Source organism: Bos taurus, chromosome 19 (genome assembly GCF_002263795.3).
Source record: "Bos taurus isolate L1 Dominette 01449 registration number 42190680 breed Hereford chromosome 19, ARS-UCD2.0, whole genome shotgun sequence".
NCBI classification, from domain to species: Eukaryota; Metazoa; Chordata; class Mammalia; order Artiodactyla; family Bovidae; genus Bos; species Bos taurus.
Window position 1 is genome coordinate 22455001 of NC_037346.1, and position 16618 is coordinate 22471618.

Sequence of the window (16618 nt, forward strand, 5' to 3'; positions counted from 1 at the left end):
GGACTTGCCACAAGCTGGCTGAAGAGTCAAAGGCACGAAGCCCAGGCCCTGGAGTCAGACAGAGCTGGGTTCTCTTTCCAGCTCTGGCATCTGCTGTGTGACCTTAGACAAGTAACTTAACCTCTGTGAGACTCAGTCTCCCAGTGATAACAAGAATGAGGATTACAATTATGACCTGGCACTTGCTCTTCACTGATGCTTTGTTCGTGATAATGATGGTAAATGCCCTGACTTGCCCTCCTCTCTCTGGATATGCCCACTCCATGTGATCAGTGGGTAAACAGAATAGCTTCCAGGCTTCAGATGTAAGCTCCGGCAGGGGAGGCCAGGAACTGCCGTTGAACACACCACCCTGGGACCATCTGGGGTACCAAGCCCATGCCTCCAGGAGGCAGCTCCCCAAGGTAAGCCCCAGCCCCTGCCCAGCACTGTTAATTCCGGGACTGGGGGTTGGGGATGCCGTCTGACCCTTACCTCCCAGCTGACCCAGGCACTCACCTTATAGTGTCCTCCACTCTCCCCAGAGCTTCCAGACAACTGACGTTCATCCTCTTCCTTGTCTGTTTTTTGTTTTGGTTGTATGCCTCACCTTTTAGCCAGTTTTCTAGAAATCTTTCTGAGGTGTATTTAGGAGCATCCCTTTTTTTTCCAGATCAACATGTCAGCAAGCATCTTGTAAACTTCGCTTGATTACTCCGGGTGCTGTGGACATGAAGCGATCCCTGGGCCCCCAGCACTAAATGGCTCCCATGTATATTGAGCTGAGTTCAGTTCAGTTCAGTTCAGTCGCTCAGTCGTGTCCAACTCTTTGCGACCCCATGAACCGCAGCACGCTAGGCCTCCTTGTCCATCACCAACTCCCAGAGTCCACCCAAACTCATGTCCATTGAGTCAGTGATGCCATCCAACCATCTCATCCTCTGTCGTCCCCTTCTCTTCCTGCCCTCAATCTTTCCTAGTGTCAGGGTCTTTTCAAATGAGTCAACTCTTCGCATCAAGTGGTCAAAGTATTGGAGTTTCAGCTTCAACATCAGTGTTTGCAATGAACACCCAGGACTGATCTCCTTTAGGATGGACTGGTTGGATCTCCTTGCAGTCCAAGGGACTCTCAAGAGTCTTCTCCAACACCACAGTTCAAAGCATCAATTCTTCAGTGCTCAGCTTTCTTTATAGTCCAACTTTCACATCCATACCTGACTACTGGAAAAACCATAGCCTTGACTAGACAGACCTTTGTTGACAAAGTAATGTCTCTGCTTCTTAATATGCTGTCTAGGTTGGTCATAACTTTCCTTCCAAGGAGGAAGCACCTTTTAATTTCACGGCTACAGTCACCATCTACAGTGATTCTAGAGCCTGAAAAAATAAAATCAGCCACTGTTTACCCATCTATTTGCCATGAAGTGATGGGACCGGATGCCATGATCTTAGTTTTCTGAATGTTGAGCTTTAAGTCAAATTTTTCACTCTCCTCTTTCAGTTTCATCAAGAGGCTCTTTAGTTCTTCTTCACTTTCTGCCATAAGGGTGGTGTCATCTGCATATCTGAGGTTATTGATATTTCTCCTGGCAATCTTGATTCCAGCTTGTGCTTCTTCCAGCCCAGCATTTCTCATGATGTACTCTGCATATAAGTTAAACAAGCAGGGTGATAATATACAGCCTTGACGTACTCCTTTTCCTATTTGGAACCAGTCTGTTGTTCCATGTCCAGTTCTAACTGTTGCTTCCTGATCTACATACAGGTTTCTCAAGAGGCAGGTCAGGTGGTCAGGTATTCCCATCTCTTTCAGAATTTTCCACAGTTTCTTATGATCCACACAAAGGCTTTGGCATACCCTGCCCTAAATGTTCAGAGAAGGCAATGGCACCCCACTCCAGTACTCTTGCCTGGAGAATCCCATGGATGGAGGAGGCTGGTGGGCTGCAGTCCATGAGGTCGCTGAGGGTCGGACACGACTGAGCGACTTCACTTTCACTTTTCACTTTCATGCATTGGAGAAGGAAATGGCAACCCACTCCAGTGTTCTTGCCTGGAGAGTCCCAGGGACGGGAGCCTGGTGGGCTGTTGTCTATGGGGTCGCACAGAGTCGGACACGACTGAAATGATGCAGCAGCAGCAGCAGCCCTAAATGTTATTGTCAACAGACCTGACCCCAGAAGCCCTCCTGGCCTCCGGTCCAACTTCCTTCCCGCTGCCCCTGGGGGCACTGTGTTTGCTGGTGGAAGGTAGATAAACACACTTTATCAAACTGTTGTTCTTCATTTCCATTAAGGCCAAAGCTTGGACTCTGAACCAAGCTCTGTTCTAAAGACTTTTTTTTTTTTACTGTTCAGAGGCTTTTGATTCCTTTACTTCCCAGAAACTGGCTGAGGTCCCAGGTTGAAGTTGCCTTGAAGTTTGACTACTAAAGAAGAAAAAAGGTTTTCCTCTATTTTGTTAACGCAATCCAGAGTTTGAGCTGGGATCATAAAGATTTCAAACATCCTGGATAGGACTTCCTCAACTGGATTGTTTTGGTAAATACAAGTATGAAACTGGAGGACACCAATACAGGAGGAAAAGTCCCAGCTCTGGGCTGAGGTGAGCCAAGTGGTGGGTACCCCTAAGTGGCCCAAATTTTAGGGGGTCCAGAAACCAAACCTCCCCCAGATGTGGGGAGTGGCATTAAACTGCTCACATCTATGTCTTGCCAAATAATATAAAATCATAGCTATCCTTTTCTCACTTCAGAAAAGAAAGGAAAAAGGATCAAGAAAAAACCCATCTTTTTTGAATTAAGGGAATTTAACTTTGTGAAAAAGTAGCTAGATTGTCCTCTGTTTTTCCCATTTGGCTGCATCTGGGTAAAAATCCCCATCACTTACCAGCTTTTGCAAATCACCAGGCAGGCCCAAGGCTCAGGGGCTGGATGCTAGAGCACGGGGCAGGGGCTGGGTATTTCCCTGTGCCAAGGGGAGCAGACTCACAGCCCGGATTTGTTAGCTACCGGATCCTGCAGAAGGCCCCGGTGCCTCAGCTTCCCCATCTGTGAAATGGTAGTGGTCGCCGTGCACACCTGGTGGAGCATGGAGACCTTGGGCCTGGCACACAGCACACACTCATTCAGTGTTTGCTCTTGTGTTTTGAATGGGACGTCCACACCCCTCGCGGGTCTGTGTAGGTTCACGTGAGTCCAGGGACGGGAATGATCCTTGGGGACAGGAAGCATCCAGGCCAGTGAGCAGAGTCATGATACATTGGGCTCCTGGCAACACAGGAGTCAGGCTGGCCCTGTGGCTCCAACAGCCCCATGAAGTCCCCAGAGATCACGCACAGCTCGGTTTCCCTGGAGCTGAGACTTTATTTAGCAAAGGCCCTCAGCAGGATGGAGGCCCCGCCCCCAGCAGGGAGGGGCCCTGCCCCAGTGGAGCATTTCCTGGGTCCTGACCCTGGCAGAAGGGCCACTGAGGGACCCAGCAAGGCCAAATCCCCCAACTCCCAACACACACACACTGACCTTCTCTTCATTCTTAGCACAGTGAGCACAGGGAACTTTTGAACACTGACCCTGGTGTGCACCTGGGTGGATGTACACCCAGCTAGATGTGCACCCATGGGTGTGTGCTGCTGTGTGTACCACTCTGCGCACGTGCGGCTGCGTCAGTGTGTTTGTAGGTTATGCATGAGCCTAGAAGAATTTAGGAGATGGTTCTGACATCTCTACCCAGCCTCCCCCTCCCTTTCCTCCCCTTTGCCCTTTTCTGTAATGAAAAGAGAAAACAGCAGAGGGGAACAGAAAAGGGGAGAGACGTGGGAGTCACAGAGACCTGGATCTGCACCCCAAGCTGTGCAGGTCCCCACGCCAAGGATGCGGAGCGAGTCACTCAGGGCCTCTGAGCTGCAGCGTCTCATCTGTGAGAGGGAAGTGTTCGCCCGACAGAGCTGATAGCAGGAAAGATTCAGGGCATCCCAGTGGGATTCAGGGCACCTGGGGAGCAGGACTGTTTGCAGGCTCTTGGGTCAGGCGGCTAGAACCCCAGCCTCTTCCATCAGTTTCTAGCAGAGGGACCTTGGGCAGCTTCTCACCCTCTCTGAACTCGCCCTACAGAGGTTCTGCAAGGGTTGAAAGAGTAACATAGGTAACAGAGTGTGGCGTGGCACATAGTAGGAGCTTTATAGAGGGCAGTTATTAAAATGTGCATCAGAAAACATTTAGAGAAAAAGAGAGAAAACAAGAAAGCATCTCAGACTTTTTTGGAGGAATGGAAATATGTTCCACAATTGGACTGTGTGGCTGGTTGCACAACTGTAAATTTACTCAAAACCATTAAATCGTATGCTAGAAACAGTGGAATTTTATAGCGTATAAATTATACCTCAATAAAGCTATTTTGGGGTAAAGTATTTAGAGTTGAGTGGAAAAGCAAGTTGCAGAATAATACAGGCAGTATTGATACCACTTGTGAAAAGTTCTAAGCTATATAAAACAGTATTTTTCTAATATAAGTATGCATAGTAAAAACATCAAACAGAGCCTGGAATGATGTATCATAACTATGTTTGCTCGCTGGGTGGATGCAAATCAGGAAGGGAAATTTTTATCTGTAATGTTTTATTGTATTTATATATTTAAATGACCGGGAAACCTAGGCACTGGTGTCATAAAACTCAGAGTATGTAGGGGGCCGGGAAGCCGGGAATGAGAGACACCATCAGGGGTGGGCGGGGGGCGGGGGGGTCATAACTTCCTGCCTCATGACTTCTGTGATGAAATGGTGGCGATTATGCTGGTGTTTGCTTTATGGCTATTCATTACGTGGTGCATCTATATTTTGTGCAGTTTTCTATGTTGCAGTTCAGATTTTTAAAGCTAAAAAAAACCTCTCTAGAAAAAGGATGAAAATGTTCACTTTGATGGGTGCGTTTGGGGGTTGGCTGTGTCAACCTCTACACCCTTGTGTACTGAAATTCAAAATAAGTCAGAAGAAATAATGACCTGCCTTGCAGCATAGGGTGAAAGCTATATAAGGTAATTTTGATCATACACTGAAGTGCCTGGGGGACAGGGAGTGGAGGGGCATTGTCCTTCCTCCTCAATCAGGGTGGCCCTGGCACTGCCTTGGTGGTCTCCAGTCCCCAGTCCCCATAGGAGCAACTGGGCTTGAAGCAGCCCCCTTCACCTGCTCCCTGGGCTCCCAGATGGCCAGAGCACAGGCAGACGGTAGAGGAGCCTCAGACAGTGTCCCTCATTTACCAGGCTCTCCACGTCTCTGGCTGATGGATGACCCTCCAGGCTCCCTCCCGCCTCCCTCTGGACATGGCTCTCTCCAAGGCCACAGCCCGCCCAGGGTGGGAGCTTGTGCGGGGGGCAGGGAGGAGCCACCGGTTGGCAAGGCCTCAGCTCCCTCCTACCACCGCTGCTCCACCTGTAACCCCAGGGTTCTCCCCAACAGCCCAGCCTCGGGGGGCTTCTGGTTGGCCTGGCTGCCAGTGCGCTTCATTTTCCCCTTCAGTCACTGAGAACTGAGTGCCCACCCGCCATGGGCCACGCACTGTGCTGGGTCCTTGCCTCCAGGGAGCTCACAGACCATGAACAATAAGCAGGACCTGAACTAACTATCTTGTTTGGATTGTCAGTGCCCTCGAGGAGATGGCCTGGAGCTGAGATCTAAAAGGTGAGCATCCGCCCCCACCATGAGATGATGTGGTACAAGCATATTTTGGAGACATTGCTGGCTAGTGCAAAGGCCCTGAGGCAGACCCAGGCTTGCATCAGTGGGCCTGGGCAGGGGAGGGCAGGATGAAGGAAAGGAAATGGATTCCTCTTCAGGACTAAGTACCCTCTGCCAAAGCCTGGAAAGGGGGCATGGTACAGTCATCAGGGCCACCAGAACCCACCCGGGGAGCAGCCCCAGGAAAGCCCCACTGGCATATTTGGGATGTGCTTTAAGCCCTGACCTAGAGGTTGCACCCAGAGGACCCCAGACAGCAGGAGAGGGTAGAACCACCCTCCTTGTCCCCCAGACAGAGGCAGGCACAGAGCCACAGGCCCTGCCTCAGCATTACTGAGTGACCTTGGACAAGTGGGGTCACCTCTCTGGGCCCTGGTTTCCATGTTAACAAAGATTGGCTGTGCTGTGGAAGGCCACCTACCCCAGCTTCAGAACTCCAGGTCCACAGGTGATTCCAGGCCCCACCCTGGGCCTGCAGCCTGGGCTCCCAGAGGGGTGAGTCCTAGGAAACTCCGCAGTACTCTGGGGGCTCGCCATCTGTGACCCCACAGCTGAGGTCCACAAAGACAGCGCGATCCCTCCGGGTCCGCAAGAAACTGGAACAAAAGACACAGGAGTGAGCTGAGTGCTCGAATGGGCACAGTCACGGCCACGAGGGGGCATCGCGGAAAGAACACCTGGCCTCTGGGAACCACGCCTGAGCCCTGAGCGTGTGGGCAGCACAGGTGTGTGCCGTGCCTGGAGGCGGGGAGGTGAGGGCGACAGGCGGAGAGAGAGCTGCCCAGCGGGGCAGATGGTGTGTTTGGGCACCAGGCTGGCCGCGGGACGGGAGAGTGGATGAGCTGAGAGCACCCTTCGCTGCCTGGGAGTCTGACTCTAAACACAGGCACTCACATACTCACCCAGGAGGCAGGGGCGTCTGCAGGTAAGGAGCCCCCAGGGTGTGGGGGCCTCCATCCCTGGCCCCTGGAGGGGGCTTCGCACCCGAGTTCCAGCCGGCTCAGCCACCAGCCATTCTGCCTGGACCCCTTCCTCCAGCCCTCTGCTGACCTAACTCTCAGCCTTCTTCCCATTTCAGGACTGAGGTCCAGGCCTTGTGTCCCGTGCTGGTTGGTCACTAAGGACCCGCAGCTGGGGGCTCATGACCCAGCCGTGGAGCAGGGGAGATGGGTCTGCCTCGCTGCTAACCTGACTCAGATGCTGGGCTCTCCGAGGAGCTGGGAGATGTGTCTGGGGGAGTGTGGCCACCTGGGCCCGTTGGTGCCTTGTGAGGTATGAACTAACCCAGAGCTGGCGGATGCCGGGCAAACCTCAGCCAGGCTCCAGCCCCGACACACCTGCACAGAGCCGAGTTCTTCCATCTTCAGCGTCAACGTGTGCAGCAAACCTGGCCTCTTTGTGGGGGTTGGGGGGAACAGCCTGAGGGGTGACAGCCTGAGGGGTGACAGGGCTGAACACATGGAGCCTAATGGCCTAGGCTCAAGTGTTAGTGAGCCTCTTTCTGGTTATGAGACCCTGAGCAATTAACTTAACCTCATTTACTAATGAAAACAATTTTATTGTAATAATTATGTTTATTTCAATATGCAACAGAGAAATATAACCAGCACATCAGTTCCCATCACAGCGATTATGGTTAGGACAAAGCTAATCTGAGTCTTTAAAGCATTTTTAATGCAAGTTGATTTATTTATGTAATTTATTTTTGGTTGCACTGGATCTTCATTGGGGCACAAGGGCTTTCTCTAGTTGGAGCGAGAGGGGGCTACTCTGTTAGGATACACGGGCTTCTCATTGTGGTGGCTTGTCTTGTTGTGAAGCGCCGGCTCTACAGCGCGGGTTTCTCGGTAATTGTGGGACGGGCTCCGTGGCCCTCGGCATGTGGAGTCTTCCCTGACCAGGAATAGGGATCAACCCTGTGTCCCTTGCTTTAGCAGGCAGATTCTCAGTCACTGGACTACCAGAGAAGTCCCTGCAAGTTGATTTAAAGTAAATAATAACACAGGTCTGGGTTGAGAAGCTGGTTCATAAGTGATGGAGGTTGGAGAATGCCAGGTAAGGGGGTGTCACCTGCCTGGCTGTGTTTTGCTGGGGGCTTGGGAACTTCAGAGGGTCCGGAGCAGGTGGAGATGCAGGGACTAGCAGATGAGAGTATCAGCAGTAGGGGAGCCTGAAGGGTGCTGCCGGAAGTCTTCCTTCTCTGGTGTCTGATCCCCCCACCCAGCCTGGGCTGCAGTGTGATCTCGGATGTAGCACAGCCACAGGGCACAGCAGGGCCCAGAGTGTGGCCTTGGGCAGTGGTGGCTGACGTGAAGCCTTTGGGAAGGTGGTTGCTGGGGAAGGGGTATGGGCCAGAGCTGTCGTGTTGGTGGGCAAAGGCGTCAGAAACCGTAAGAATGACACGGAGCGATGGTGGGTGTGTTGGTGAGGGCTGGAGCACAGCCTGTTGGTAGAGCATCAGAGGGATTTGGGGGGACTCCACCAGCAAGGGATGGAGGAGTACCAAGCTGGGCGACATGGTGTGAGAGTCCCAGGTCACCAGAGGTCATGTTTACAGACAGGCAGGATCTGTGAGCCCCAGGGAGAGGGCTGAGAGAGAAACAGTAGAAGGATGCGTGGGACTGGGGAACCTCAGAGCTTCAGGGGACACCCAGGTGACCAGGTCAACGGGACCTGAGTCTTGGTGGGGAGCAAGGAAGTGCTCGATTAGGTGAGGCCTCAGGAGCCGGCATCTCTGCCTCTGAGGGGTCTCTGGGACTCACAGTTCCCCTCTGGTGGAGACCCCTGCCCGCTGGACCCAGGCTCCCAGCTCCTACCATCCCCACTGTGGAGCCAGAATTAAGATTTATCTTTCAGGGGCCAGAAATTCAGAAAGCAGCAAAGTTTTAAATAATTATTATTTTTAAAGGATAAAATTAAATTTGTTTTCATCATAGGCTTATTCTTTTCCTACTCTTTTATAGTGGTAAAATATAAAACTTGCCACATTAACCATTTTTAAGCATATATTTCAGTGAGTTAAGTGCATTCACAATGTTGTACAACCATCACCACTATGCATTCTCAGACCTTTCTCATCATCCCAAAAGAGGAACTATACTCATTAAATAATACCCCCACGCTCCATCCCCAAGCCCCTGGTAACTTCTAGTCTACCTTCTGTCTCTATGAATTTCTGTTTTTCATGTATGCAGTATAAATGCATAGAGCAGAAAAATTTCCCTGACCCCTGGTTCCCTTCACAGATGAATTATTTTTATCTATTTCCTGTTTATTCTTTCAGAGGAATCTTATGCTTATATAAATACTTGCCTGTATATATATCTTTTTATTTATATACGAAGGTAACATACTGTTTTATGCCTCTTTTTTATTAAACAATATATCTGCCATGAAAAGATTTTTAGTGCATCAGGATATCAGTATATCTTCCATATTAGTGCACACAGAGCTGCCTTGTTCTTTGTGTGTGTGTGTGCGCACAGGCGTGTGCTCTGTTGTGTCTGACTCTGCAAACCCATGGACTGAAGCACTCCAGGCTCCTCTGTCCATGGAATTTCCCAGGCAAGAATACTGGAGTGGGTTGCCATTTCCTGCTCCAGGGGATCTTTCCAACCCAGGGATTGAACCCTCAAGTCTCCTGCCCTGGCAGGCAGATTCTTCACTACAACACCACCTGGGAAGTGCTTTGTCTTTTTTATTCCTGTTATTGTTCAGTTGTTCAGTCATGTCCACCCTTTGCGACCCCATGGGCTGCAGCATGCCAGGCTTCCCTGTCCTTCACCATCTTCCAGAGTTTGCTCAAACTCATGTTGCATCGAGTCGGTGATGCCATCCAACCATCTCATTCTGTTGCCCCCTTCTCCTTAATGGTTACATAATAATATTCCATTGTAAAGGTGAATCATACTGCATTTAACCTACCCCTTAATAGAAATGCTTCAATTTTCAATTTGCTACATTTATCTATTGTCAGCTTATGCCCACTTTTAGTGAAAAAAAAAAGCCACAGCACCTAACTAGCAGGAAGAACAAATTAAACATCATGAAATGCCCCTTCACACCAATTAGAGCAGCAAAAACTCAAGTCAGGTGACATCAAGTGTTGATTTGGATGTGGAAGAACTGGAATCTCAGATACAGCTAATAGGAATGGAAATGCTCATAGCACTGTGAGAGCTGTTTGGCATTACCTGGTCAAGCTAAAGATACATATGTCCTTCAGCCCAGCAATTCTGTCTCCAGGAGGTTGCAAAGACACTCTCCCATGTGGGCCAGCAGACAGGACTATCCATGGCAACAGGTACAGAATAATAAAGTGTGGGAATCGTCCTAAATGTCCAGTGGTAGGACAAAGGAGAAACAAATTGTGGCGGAGTGTTATACAACAATGAAAACAAGCTCTGGTTACATGTATCAGCAGGACTAGATCTCACGAACAATGGTAAGTGAAAAAAAAAGGAGTTGTTTGAGGATGTGGAAGTATGATACCCTTTATATGAAGCTTTAAGATGTATAAGACAATATCACATATTATTTATGGATGCATACATAGTAACATAAAGGTAAATGCATAGATTGATAATTATCAAATTCAAGACAGTGATTGCCCCTGGGGAGAGCAATGGGATGAAGGAGGAAATATCATAGGATTTCAGGTGCATCTGTAATTTTTTAAATGGTGGAGAGATAGACGGAACACAAACATTTGCCGTTTTAATCACTTTTAGTTGTACCATTCAGTGCATTAATTACAATATTGTGCAACTATCACGGGTCCCTATTTCTTAAACTTTTTCTTCATCACCCAAAGCAGAAACTCTTGCTCCTTAAGCTTCCTTTTCCCCTCACCCCAGACCCTGGTGACCTCTAACCTACTTTCTGTCTCTATAAATTTGCCTATTCTGCACATTTCCTATAAGGAAAGTCCTACAATATTTGTGTCTGTCTTATTTCACTTCACATGTTTTCAAAGTTCATTCAGGTTGTAGCATAGATCAGAACTCATTCCTTTTTAGGGCTGAATAAGATCCCATTGAGGACTTCCCTGATAGCTGAGTTGGTAAAGAATCCACCTCCAATGCAGGAGACCCCAGTTCGATTCCTGAGTTGGGAAGATCTCCTGGAGAAGGGATAGGCTACCCACTCCAGTGTTCTTGGGCTTCCCTGGTGGCTCAGTTGGTAAAGAATCTGCCTGCAATGTGGGAGACCTGGGTTCAATCCCTGGGTTGGGAAGATCCCCTGGAGAAGGAAATGGCAACCCACTCCAGTATTCTGGCCTAGAGAATTCCATGGACAGTCGATGGGGTCACAGAGTCGGACATGACTGAGCTACTCACTAAGATCCCATTGTACGGATATGCCACATATCCATCTCTGTTCATCTGTGGATGGACGTGGGGGTTGTTTCCCTATGGGCTGCTGTGACTGATGCTGCAATGAGCATCAGTGTGCGAGTATCTATTGGAGACTGCTTTCAGTCCTTTTGGGCCCATACCTAGGAGTGGAATTGCTAGGTCATGTGGTAATTCTCCGTTTAGCTTTTCAAGAAAACTGCAAGGTTTTTGTGTATAGGCCAGCGGGTCTCTATGTAATACTCCAGGCCTTTTCTGTATGACTGAAATATTTTATAAATCTAAAAAAAGTAGAATGAGTTAAAATTGGAAGCCACCATTTGCATCGTTAGTATCTTCAAAACCGCATCATAATTCAGAGCTATTTGAGGGAACATTTGCGGCTGTTGGCTCTCAGTTTCACAATTGTCAATTACAGCTCCTGCCCATTCATATCACTGAAATGTTCAGCCCTCTCCAGAAGACACTCGACAAAGCCCCTGGGCTCCAGAGGTCCCCAGGCCTCACAGGGTGGGGGCCGGTGGCACTGCCTCATCCTTGCTGTCACCTGAGTCACAGGTTACCCTCCACCCCACCCCCGTCCTCCTGCGGGTTATTTCTGGATCTTCCCCTAGGGATTCAGCATTATCCCTCCCTGACTTCTGATCTCCGGGCAGAGGCAGGCTGATCCTGGGCTAAGCCCCTCCTACCAGGTGAGCCTCTCTCACCTTGGCCTCTTCTGAGTTCAGCAGCCCAGACCGCAGCCTGCATGGAACCGAGCAGAGAGCCATAGTGCCTCCACTCAGCCCCTGGGGCTGAGTCCTGGGTGGGCCTGGGGTGACCTTGAGCCAGGTCCTCCATCTCTAGGCTCAGGAAGCAGGTGGAGTCGGGGGTTGCGGGGTGCTCACAGACCTGTGGTCTGCAAACCACTGAACAGGTGTCCCAGGAGGGAGAGGAGACAAGCATCTCTTTGAGCCATTTAGCCCATCGTGACAGCTCCAAGAGCATTTGACATCTGCAAAATAACATCATTAGGTAAGTGTTAACTTTTTCCCACTGGCAGGCCCAGGGCTAGTAAATGTACTGTGACGACTATAATGTGTTTATGAGATGTGAATAATAAATTATCAGAAAGAACTGCATTTTTAATATTGCCTAATACATCCAGTTGGCCTCACAGCAGCCACCGGCTATATGGCAGCGGTTTCCATTAACTTACTGTGCTGGCTCTCCACACGATTCCTGGGCTGGGGCCCCAGCAGGGGCCAAGGAGGAGGCCAGGGACAGCGGACAGCTCCCATGTCCCTTCCTGATTCAGTCTCTGTCTTCTGGAATCTAAAGAAAAGTGGAGCCTCGTTTACCATCTAGGCCACTGCAGAAAGCACCCTGGGGTTTGTCACAGGGTAGGGGTACAATAAATATGTGTTAAAGTGCAGATTCCTAAAGAAATAAATGGACAAGGGCCCCTGGAAGGCCCCTCTCCATCAAACAGGAAGTGCTTGGAAGTGCTCCATCAGCTTCTCCTTTGTGTAAAATTTCCTGTCAATTCAGACAAGTTTCTATCAGCACAGCATGTCCTGAGCTCCTCTAGTGATCAGGGAAGGGGGAGACTGGTACAGTGAGGCCAGGGGCGGGAAGGGCCCTTCCTCCCAGAGCACAGTGACACCAGGCAGAGACGCCAACCCAGGGCGTCCCACCAAGTGCAGGGTAGAGGTCATTGCCTCCAAATGCCTCTCACCTACTGGAAGGAAAGGCTTTAACTGTTCATTCTCAGCCAAGAAAGAAGTCATAGTGCCTGATGTAGGATGTTTCAGGCTCCCTATTGGGACTTCTAGAGAAGGAAATGGCAACCCACTCCAGTATGCTCACCTGGGAAATCCCACAGACAGAGGAGCCTGGCGGGCTACAGTCCATGGAGTTGCAGAAGAGTCGGACACGACATAATGACTAAGTAACAACATTGGGACTTTGCCAGAGTGCTCGCAAAATTCCAACCCTCCCCGCCAAGAGTGGCACATTGAACAGTGCAGGGATAGCAAAACAGGTGAGAATACGAAACCGTTTGCACCTTCTAACCCAGCGATTCTCATACAATTAATTGTGCATCAAAATAACCCAGGGGTGCTTATTCAAACACACCCTGAGTCTTCACACACATGTCTGAGTCCATGGGTGTGAGGCAAGGGCCAGGAATGTGTATTATTAACAAGCATCCCAGGGATGCAGGTACCCTGCATCCATCCTTTGAGGAACCCACTTCTACCTAGTTGGACTGGGGCCTTTGCAGTCTGTTAGAGAGGGGAGGGGGCAACTCAGAAGCCTGTTGGGAGAAGCAGGTGGTGGAGAATCAGGAGTACACGGTTCCATGGACTTCGCTGGTGGTTCAGTGTTTAAGGCTCCATGCTTCCACTGCAGGGGGCCCAGGTTTGATCCCTGGTTGGGGAACTAAGATCTTGCATGCCACACAGTATGGCAAAAAAAAAAAAAAGAGTACAGGATTCCTGAGGGCTGTGACTCTGCCCACTTCACTTTGCCAAGGACAAGTCCAGCTGCCTGCCTGTGTGGGGAGTGGAAGAGGCAACCTGATTGATGGGGTCTGGACATGTCCAGCTGTTTAAAGATCCCCACACATGCTAGCCGGCGCCCCAGACTTGGCAGGAGCCTGCACTTTTCAATGTACTTTCCCAACATCCTCATCTGGTCCTGACAGCAGACAGGAAAAGAGGGCAGCCAACTGCATTTCACTGGTAGAGAGACTGAGGCAGGCACAGGGCGTCAGACTATGGTTTGCACCAGGAAGGCAGGGGCAAGAGAATGACAATGTTCTGAGTGCCTCTTTCGTGCTAAGTCCTTTCTCTGCAGCCCCACCTTCATTTCTCACAAGGTTGTTCCCCCTAACTTGCCCCAAATTAGACACAATTAGGAGGAGGCTTTTGTTTATTTTTTGCTGCGTTGGGTCTTTGTGGGCGTTCTCTAGTTGCGGCGAGCGGGGACTCCTCTTCCTTGCGGTGCGTGGTCTCCTCATGCCGTGGCTTCTCGCTTTCTGGAATGTGGGTTCAGTGGTTGTGGCACACGGGCTTAGTGGAATCTTCCCAGACAAGGGATGGAACCCACGTCCCCTTCATTGGCAGGCAGATTCTTAACCCCCGGACCCCAGGGAAGTCTCAGGCACTGTTTTGAATCCATCTGCCTGTCTCCCCTGCCCAGACTCTTTCTAGAAACTAGACACCTGCCTGGTAATACCAATTCTGCTCCCTCCAGGGGGGCCCTACCCCATGGCAGCTGGGCTCACAGCTGGGTGAACTCAGACTTCAGAGTGGCGCTCAACTCTGCCACCTACCAGAGGTTAGCCCCAAATATGCCAGTGTTCCTCCTGCAGCTATCCTGGCATTTGCTGACTGGATGCTTTGGAGGCTGGGCTTCTTGCAGACCCTCCCCAGAGCCAGCACCCACAGAGCCAAGAACCAGGCACTGAACTTCAAGAAAGCCAGACCCACAGAAAGTCAAGAGGCCAGGAAGAAGTAGTCAGCCCCGTTCTCTCCCCTCTCCCAGGGAACACATGGGTAGACCCTGGCCATCAAAAGGGAAAAGGGTCAGAGGTCAGGATATCCAGGCTGTTATTCCCAGTCACTCACCTTCCTGAAGACTCAGGTTCCCCATCTGTAAGACGGTGACTGCACTCTCGTGCCCCTCAAGTGAATGAATTACAGAATGATGGTTCCGCGTCTGTACTTTAATACCCGGTGCCATTACATAATCACTTAGTGATGCAGCCACCTCTGGCACAGAAGTCACTCCGTGCCTATTTAAGGACTAATCCCCTTAAGCATTCCCGGAAATGAGAAACCCACTCTGTGTTAGGCTTCCGGGCTCTCCTGTCCTTCCCTTGGCCTTGGATTCTTGGAGGGCTGAATTTCTCTTGCACCAAGATCCCAGATTGTCCTTCGGGAGCCTCCAGGCCGGTTCATTCCCACTGCAACCCCTAAGATTCTCAGCCACCTCTCTCTTTCCCTCCCCTTCCTTCTCAATTTGGGCAGTCCCCATCCAAGAAGCCACAGGAAGAGCTCCCGGGGAGCCAGTTTTTACCTCTGTTTCCAGCTTGTCTCTGTAGGGGTGAGAAGGGAGAGGCAGGGGTGGGGGCCATGAAAGTTTCAAAAAAAGTCAGGACACCTGAGTGCTGAGCCCAGCTCTGTCACCAGCCAGAGATCACCCAAGCAAGTCACGGTGTCTGAGCTTAAATTTCCTCACCTGCAAAGTGGGAATGTTGTACTCTGCCCTGCCTGCGTGGTGGGTGGCAGAAGGGATCAGTGAGGTGACAGCTGTGAAGGCTCTTGACAGAGCATGCCATAGGTTTCCAGGGCGGGTGGGGACCTTGCCCACCCAGTTCAGAACTCGTCACGAAATAACTCATGGATCTCCATCATGTGCGTCAGCAGCGAGTCTCCTCTCTCAAGGGAAGGGTGAAGAGAAAGCTGACACCGGGTGAGCATCTCTTATCTGCCATGCTCTTGCCAGATGCAGCCTTCTCAGAGTGCCAAGTGGTTGGAATTAGCCCCATTTCACAGCTGAGAACACTGAGGTTCAGAGAGAGCTAATGATGTGCCAGAATGATGCATCTGGAAGTGATGAAGGTGAGGCCACCTCTCTCTTCCCCCCACACCGCCACAGGAGTTATGGTGGGGGCAGGGGCACAGGCTTGAGACCCCTCATTTAGTCTTTCTGGAAGGGACCCAGCCAAGAAGATAAGCATCTCTGATGTCAATGGAAACCAGAGAGAGTAAACAGGATTCTGTCTATGGCCAGGGCTTTCTGGGAACACACCTGTATAAGCAGCAGCCATTCCCAACAGAACCGAATTCTCAGGAAATCCGGACAGAGCCAGGGCTGGGCCTTTGTTTGGTTTTCTGACCATGTGGGAAGCCTGAGGCCTGGTGGCCAGCCACGCCCTGCCTCTCCGCCTCTGCATCCTTCATCATGCCCTGGGGATGCCCAGGCCCCTGCCTGCCCTCATCCTCTCCCAATCACCTCTTGTGGTCAAGGTCCTCACACACCCTGTCCTTCAAGCTACTCACTGACCAAGTGAGAGGCTGACTCCTGGTTAGAAGGAGGGTGCTTGCGTGTGACCTGAGAGGAAGGGTGAACAGACTGTGCCATCGGTGACCTTGGACAGCTGTGGATGTCTTGCTAATGTGAGAGCATCCTGTCTGGCACTCCTAGGAGTGAGGCTATGTGACCTGCTAGGCTGGGGGCTGGGAGGCGCCCTGGGTCTCCTGATCACTTTGGGGGCGTGTCTGTATATGCTGTTAGGTGTGCCGCGGACAGGGGTGCCCTGAGTCCCCTGACCGCCTCCACGAATGCTGTTAGGGATATGTGTGTATTGAGGGGGTGTACAGCACCACAGTAGCTTCAGCCAACTCTCTATGGGTACGTGTGTCCTGCAGATGTGAGCAGTCGGTGCTTCCGCCCAGTTCTGCACACGTTTCTGTGCGCTGGAAGTGTCCTTGCGCACCGGCGTTTGTTCTGTGTGAACGGAGCCCAGGAAGTGCGGGCACGCGCGGGAAAGTGCGGGTG

General features: G+C 50.8%; 1 long non-coding RNA gene across 1 annotated transcript; it reads right to left on the bottom strand.

The window, feature by feature from the left end:
• Window positions 1-6793: 6793 nt before the first annotated feature.
• LOC104975006 (uncharacterized) lies at window positions 6794-15099 on the bottom strand. Its single transcript, XR_003030812.2, has 3 exons — window positions 14683-15099; window positions 12267-12382; window positions 6794-12062 (listed from the first exon to the last, which is right to left on the bottom strand). It is a non-coding gene; the product is annotated as an uncharacterized lncRNA (long non-coding RNA).
• Between the last annotated feature and the right edge of the window lie 1519 nt (window positions 15100-16618).